This window comes from Procambarus clarkii, chromosome 56 (genome assembly GCF_040958095.1).
Source record: "Procambarus clarkii isolate CNS0578487 chromosome 56, FALCON_Pclarkii_2.0, whole genome shotgun sequence".
Lineage (NCBI taxonomy): Eukaryota > Metazoa > Arthropoda > Malacostraca > Decapoda > Cambaridae > Procambarus > Procambarus clarkii.
Window position 1 is genome coordinate 16,092,270 of NC_091205.1, and position 7,595 is coordinate 16,099,864.

At 44.2% G+C, this 7,595-nt stretch overlaps 1 non-coding gene across 1 annotated transcript; it reads right to left on the reverse strand.

Annotated features, from left to right (window-relative positions):
* Positions 1-6,957: 6,957 nt before the first annotated feature.
* Positions 6,958-7,029, reverse strand: TRNAE-UUC (transfer RNA glutamic acid (anticodon UUC)). Its single transcript has one exon. It is a non-coding gene; the product is annotated as a tRNA-Glu (tRNA).
* Positions 7,030-7,595: the final 566 nt, after the last annotated feature.

Here is a 7,595-nt window from a genome sequence, read left to right on the forward strand (position 1 = left end):
AGAAGTTTGCAACGAGACTCATCTCAGCGTTACGAGGGATGGGGCATGAAGAGCGCTTGAAGAAACTGAACCTTACGACACTAGAAAAAAGGAGGGAGCGTGGAGATATGATAGAGACTTATAAAATACTTAGGGGATTGAAAGTAGAAATAGATGAAATGTTCATACTGAATACCAACAGAATAAACGGACATGGGTGGAAGCTAGAAACTCAGACGAGTCACAGATATGTTAGAAAGTTTTCATTTAACATATTAGTAAGAAAATAGAATGAACTTAAGAGACAGGCTGTAGAAGCAAACTCCATTCATAATTTTAAAACTAAATATGATAGGGAAATAGGACAGGAGTTACTGCTTTAAACAACAGGCGGCTAGAATGGCAGGATCCAAGAGCAATGCTCGATCCTGCAGGCACAAATAAGTGAGTACAGTTTCTTTCACCCTGATGCTTATGTTAACCTGGGAGTTTGACAGCTGCTACAGGTTGCTTCCTGGGGATGTGTGTGTGTGTCTTAGGGTGAAATATATGTAGTACATATAATTGAGAAAAAATAGATTGGTTAGAAAGGCGGGGTCCAAGAGCTAATAGCTCGAATCTGCAGACACCAATAGTAAATACAAATAGTAAACACACACACACACACACACACACACACACACACACACACACACACACACACACACACACACACACACACACACACACACACACACAATGTGGTGTGGTGTGGGAAAAAAAAAAAAAAGTAGTTAGTAAACAGTTGATTGACAGTTGAGAGGCGGGCCAAAAGAGCAAAGCTCAAACCCCGCAAAAACACAACTAGTAAACACACACACACACAGGTTATCAGACTTGACAAAAGTGTGGGAGGACACACACGGAAAATGATAAGTAAAATTAGACAACAAAAGCTTCCAGGAAGTAGTGAAGCTGGAACCTGATTTGCCACTAGAACTTAAGAGCCCAAACTGAACAGGCTGTAAGGAAGCCTCAATGGAAATAACAGTGTCACCCGAAGAAGTAAAGAAGCAACTACAGGAACAGAAGCCGTGGGACCAGATGAAATATCAACATGGGTACTAAGAGAAGCAGCTGAAGCATTATGCAGCCCACTGGCTGCATAATGCATAATATTTAATTCCTCTCTAGAAACGGGAGAACTTCCTGACAGCTCTAAAATGACTAAGGTGGTGCCAATCAGCAAGACAGAAACCGTTAAACTACAGAGCCATATCACTAACAAGTATCCCTCGCAAGTTGATAGACACTCTACCCACCATGAGAGTGCCCACTACACCTGACTAATCTTTGTATGTATAGATCACTGATCCATACTTCTAACCTTTACACCTGACCTAATTGTATGTATAGGCTATTGACCTATGCCTCTTATGTTTTACACCTCACTTATTTGTATGTACCTGACCTCCCAGTGGTATAAATCCGATACGACCTGTCTTGTTCAAAATTCAGATGGCACCGCTCCTGTGCCAGGTAAGTCCACTACGGGCTCACTATAGCTCCTGCTACATGAATCTAAAACAACAACGTCGTGTCCCATTGTCAATGTGTCACCTCTTAGGTGGCTTACTCTTCATCAGTCAAGCAGTTTTGTTCCATTACTTGAGAGTCAACCTTAATAACCAACCAATAAGGTTGGTGATCTAACCTTAATAACCCACAAGAGGTTGATGGGCCTTAACAACGCTCCACAGGTTGATAGGCCTTAATAACGGTCCATAGGTTGATGGGCCTGAAAAACCCTTCAGATTTTGATGGGCCTAATAACCCTTCAGAGGTTGATGGGCCTTAATAACCCTCCATAGGTTGATGGGCCTTAATAACCCTCCATAGGTTGATGGGCCTTAATAACCCTCCATAGGTTGATGGGCCTTAATAACCCTTCAGAGGTTGATGGGCCTTAATAACCCTTCAGAAGTTCATTAGCCTTAGTAACCCACCAGAGGTTGATGAGCCCACCACACCACTAGCAACAATTCACTAGTAATGGTGAGGTCGACCTGGTTAGCGACAAGGGAAAGTGAGCCATTGTTGATATCCAGCATCAGGTCGACGTTTTTCCCGCCAAGGTGACACCTCGACCTCTGTCCACTTTCACAACATTTCCTGGTATTCCCGCCAGTTGTATATGAATGACTATGAGATATGACAAAAAATAATCCCAGAATAAACCTACACACCAGAATTTTGATTTAATAATGGATATATGGGGGGTGCATACCATACTATATCATGGAAAATCTTATCTGAGATTCACTCACTCATCTGAGATTCACTCACAGATGAGATTCGGATGAGTGCGTGAGTCTTGACTGAACGCATGTTCGAGTGGCTGGTTATTTGCTGTGAGCTCCAGCTCTCGGGCCCCAGCTTCTTGGCTACTGGTTATGCTGGTGCAGCAAAATTTGAATCATGTGCTTTGGTATATACCTCAAGGAATGTGTCCGAGTTTCGCTATGCTCGGACACTCAAGGAATGTGTCCGAGTGTCGCTATGCTCGGACACTCAAGGGATATGTCCGAGTGTCGCTATGCTCGGACACTCAAGGAATGTGTCCGAGTGTCGCTATGCACGGACACTCAAGGAATGTGTCCGAGTGTCGCTATGCACGGACACTCAAGGAATGTGTCCGAGTGTCGCTATGCTCGGACACTCAAGGAATGTGTCCGAGTGTCGCTATGCTCGGACACTCAAGGAATGTGTCCGAGTGTCGCTATGCTCGGACACTCAAGGAATGTGTCCGAGTGTCGCTATGCTCGGACACTCAAGGGATATGTCCGAGTGTCGCTATGCTCGGACACTCAAGGAATGTGTCCGAGTGTCGCTATGCACGGACACTCAAGGAATGTGTCCGAGTGTCGCTATGCTCGGACACTCAAGGAATGTGTCCGAGTGTCGCTATGCTCGGACACTCAAGGAATGTGTCCGAGTGTCGCTATGCTCGGACACTCAAGGAATGTGTCCGAGTGTCGCTATGCTCGGACACTCAAGGAATGTGTCCGAGTGTCGCTATGCTCGGACACTCAAGGAATGTGTCCGAGTGTCGCTATGCTCGGACACTCAAGGAATGTGTCCGAGTGTCACTATGCTCGGACACTCAAGGAATGTGTCCGAGTGTCGCTATGCTCGGACACTCAAGGAATGTGTCCGAGTGTCACTATGCTCGGACACTCAAGGAATGTGTCCGAGTGTCACTATGCTCGGACACTCAAGGAATGTGTCCGAGTGTCGCTATGCTCGGACACTCAAGGAATGTGTCCGAGTGTCACTATGCTCGGACACTCAAGGAATATGTCCGAGTGTCGCTATGCTCGGACACTCAAGGAATGTGTCCGAGTGTCTCTATGCTCGGACACTCAAGGAATGTGTCCGAGTGTCGCTATGCTCGGACACTCAAGGCACTGTAGCTACCAGTGCCAGGGAGAAGGCTAAGCCTCTTGCTTTTCACTGGTGGCCCTCAGAAGACTGCGTACGTGCTTAAGATCAGTGATGGAGCAGGCGGAGACTCAGTGCCGTGCATGTCACGAGCCTGCACGGCTGACTGCCTCCCTCTCTCTTGTTTCCTTCCTCTTAGTTACCATCCCACTTACCTCCTTCCCACCTACTGTCCTGACCGTCTCCCTCCCACCTGCTACCCTTCCCAGGTAACTCCATCTGTGCCTCCTATCATGTCTCCTACATCACCGTCTCCTCTCACCTCTCTCTCTTCCCATCACCCGTCTCCACCCACTCCTCTCTCTTTCCCCCTCCCTCCCTCTTTTTCCTTCCTCCTCCACCTTCCTTTCCGCTTTATCTCCTCACTTCCTCCATCTGCACTATCCATCCCTCCTTCTAGATCGTCCTGTAGTCACCAGGAGGGAGCATTAGGGAGGCTCTTCTTCACATGTTCTACCTCTTCCCATCTTCTTTACTCTCCCCACCACCTATTCTACTCTCTTCTCTCCTCCCTCCCTCTTCTCACCTACTCTACTCTCTCATTAGGTTTAATACATTAATAAATTTGTCAGATTCTGTATTGATATTGTCGTTCGCATCATTATAATAATTATTAATCAAATTAATATTATTTCTGTTGATAATATATCACGTGTGGAGTCCAGTCTGACTCCTGCTCTTATAGTCATTAATATATATATATATATATATATATATATATATATATATATATATATATATATATATATATATATATATATATATATATAATGTGCGATCTCTACACATCTTTACCTATAAGAGAGAGAGAGGGAATTATCAGGGGGGGAAAGCACCATGCCAATACGACTATATAGCACTGGGAAGGGGTCAAGATAAGGATTTGGGATGGGACGGTGGGGGAAGGAATGGTGCCCAACCACTTGGACGGTCGGGGATTGAACGCCGACCTCCAAGAAACGAGACCGTTGCCCTACCGTCCAGCCCAAGTGGTTGGACTTTTGAGAGAAAGTCTGTCTGTCTCTGTCCAAAGTTGGGGGGCAGACGCCTAAGGCTAGCCTCGCGCACATTTGCAGGGGGACACGGTCTGAGGTACGGGACGGAATAGGCTGCTCGGGGAGGCCTACATTAAATAGTCCAAGACTGGCTAGAAATGGTGTGCACATTTAGTGTCTTTATAAACAAATTGTTTATCTCCAATGCAATACCGTATACACCTATATATTCATTAAACTCTGCAATATTATTTTAATATGATATAAAGTGTGACAGTCTTAATGACAATGGTAAACTACAGTTTATTTTTCCAAGTGTTAATCACTTTATGACAAATGTGTAATTTTTACGACTTTCTTAGGTAAATAATTGACTATAAATTTATGTAAACTAACCCATCTATCAAATGTATAATCACTTATGAATAAAGTCTTTGAATTTGAATGACTTCAATAACGGTCAAGAGAGACACAACATAGCCTAGGAGGCCTCGCCACATTACTTCCTCATTTAGCAACAAATGGTCATTAAATATAGCAGAAGGGATAGATGAAAGGTCACATTACGCCACAATAGAGGCAGAGTAGGGCAGGGCTGGCCGGGGGAGGATATCCTGTCCTCTACAGTAATCTCCCTTCCACTCCCCCTCCCACAGTGTGACGTCATCAACATGGCGGCGCCCGCTCTTTATCAACTGACACCCTTGAGGTGTCAACGGCTCCCCTTGAGGTATCAACGACTCCCCTTGAGGTGTCAACGGCTCCCCTTGAGGTATCAACGACTCCCCTTGAGGTATCAACGGCTTCCCTTGAGGTACCAACGGCTCCCCTTGAGTTATCAACGGCTCCCCTTGAGGTACCAACGGCTCCCCTTGAGGTACCAACGGCTCCCCTTGAGGTATCAACAGCTCCCCTTGAGGTATCAACGGCTCCCCTTGAGGTATCAACGACTCCCCTTGAGGTATCAACGGCTCCCCTTGAGGTACCAACGGCTCCCCTTGAGGTACCAACGGCTCCCCTTGAGGTATCAACAGCTCCCCTTGAGGTATCAACGGCTCCCCTTGAGGTATCAACGGCTCGACCGTGTAGGGTAACGGTGTATAATTTACGGTCAGGGGGAAAATAGTGAAAACGGAGTCAAAATAGATAACCAACTTATGATAGGAGGTCATGGCTATACATCCCTATGCCATGAGATTTGAATGTTACTCGAACGATTACATAAAACTGCAATTTCAATTTCAGATTTGTTTCTGTATTTGACATCTATCTTAATTGCTTATCTTACGTACGAGTTTCATAAATAATTATATATTCACTTTCCGTCGGTGGATGCTTTAAATTTAATTCCCATTTCCCGCTGCGACCAATTATAGTCAACAATAACTAGGTAGTTGTTACTAAGGACGTCAACATTTTATACATGACTAACAAGTGATTGCGTTCGAACTGTTTTTGAACAGCACATTCACTCTACCTGTGTTCGAATAAATGATCCACCAAACTATTGCAAATGCAAATAAATGCCAACCAAAGCCCCCAATGCAACTCACCTAAGGTACAGAATTAGGCCTAAGGTTATTATTGCCATAGAATACCCCATAGTGCTTCTACGGCACTGAACTTCTCAAAGATGCAACCCACAACAGTTACCTAACTCCGAGTACCTATTTTCTGCTAGGTAAATAAAGGCATTGGGTCAAAGGAAACGAGCCTAACCATTTCTGTTCGGCCCAGGGGATTGAACCCGAGAACGTAGTTCACTATACCAAAGAACCATATTACTGCTTTCATAACATTAATAAGTAAATAATAAAACCATATTACTGCTTTCCCGCCTCTCTGTAATATTTCTATATGACTATTAAATAGAAAGAGCGTGTTAGGAAAATAGTGAGAATAACACAAGGCGTGACTGAGGCTGACGGGTGCAGGGGGCACTGACCCAACCTGTCTTCTTATAATAACGTCGCTTTTTTCGCCCGTATGCGCTCTATGGCCAAAAATGGACATAATTTGAAGTGAAATCGGCTCATAAAAGTGATGGACTGTCCCGTTTTCTGTTTGAGTCCTCTGGCTTACTCGGTAAGGTTAGGAGAGGAAACTTTCAATTAACATTTTTCATGACGTTTTGAAACTTTAGGAGAATTTCCAGCGATCCTAACTTACCAAAGGACCCTTAACTTACTATTTTGGACAAAAATCCGAAATTTATTTTCAATTTTTTCATTTTAAAATTACGTTAATTTTCGCCCATACGGACAAACGGCCAAATTCAGACGTAATTTGTAAGAGGAGAGGGCGGTGGTTGAAATTGAAATTGAAATAAGTTTATTGATGTAAAATACACACAAAGGGATGAGGTAGCTCAAGCTATTCTCACCCCGTTCAGTACATCGTGTTAATACATACATAGACACACATCACAAACAATAATCATATTACCAAACATTCTGAGAGATAAACATCTACATTTCCTCCTTTACACAAGTAATAAAACTACTTCCCATGCCGGGAATCGAACCCGGGCCTCCTGGGTGAAAGCCAGGTATCCTAGCCACTAGACCACATGGGATCTAGGGCGGCGGTACCCACACTCTTTACGGGCATTATCCCCTTTTTCATACAGCCTCCTTATTAATAGCATAATACACTAAAAAAAACTGTATTAAAAAAAAATTAGCTTCCTGTGAGGTCACTCCACTAGTTGGTTATTTCCCCTCTACCCTCTGGTATCATAACCTGCCTCAACTTAGTCGAGCCTGACCTCAGGTCGGGCTCGGGGAGTTGAAGAACTCCCAGAACCCTTTCCAGGTATGGTCCCCTACATATTGCAAAATAGCTAACCATTTTGGGAACAATGGTCTATAGGACTGATCAAATATCCAACCTGGGGCCAGATTTACGAAAACACTTACGAACCTGTACATCTTTTGTCAATCTTTGGCGGCTTTGTTTCCAATTATTAAACAGTTAATGAGCTCCGAAGCACCAGGAGGCTGTTTATAACAATAATACCAGTTGAATGGGAAGTTTTCATGCTTGTAAACGGATTAATAAATGTAACCAAAGCCGTCAAAGACTGAGGAAAGATGTACACGTTCGTAAGTGCTTGCGTAAGTGCTTTCGTGAATCTCGCCC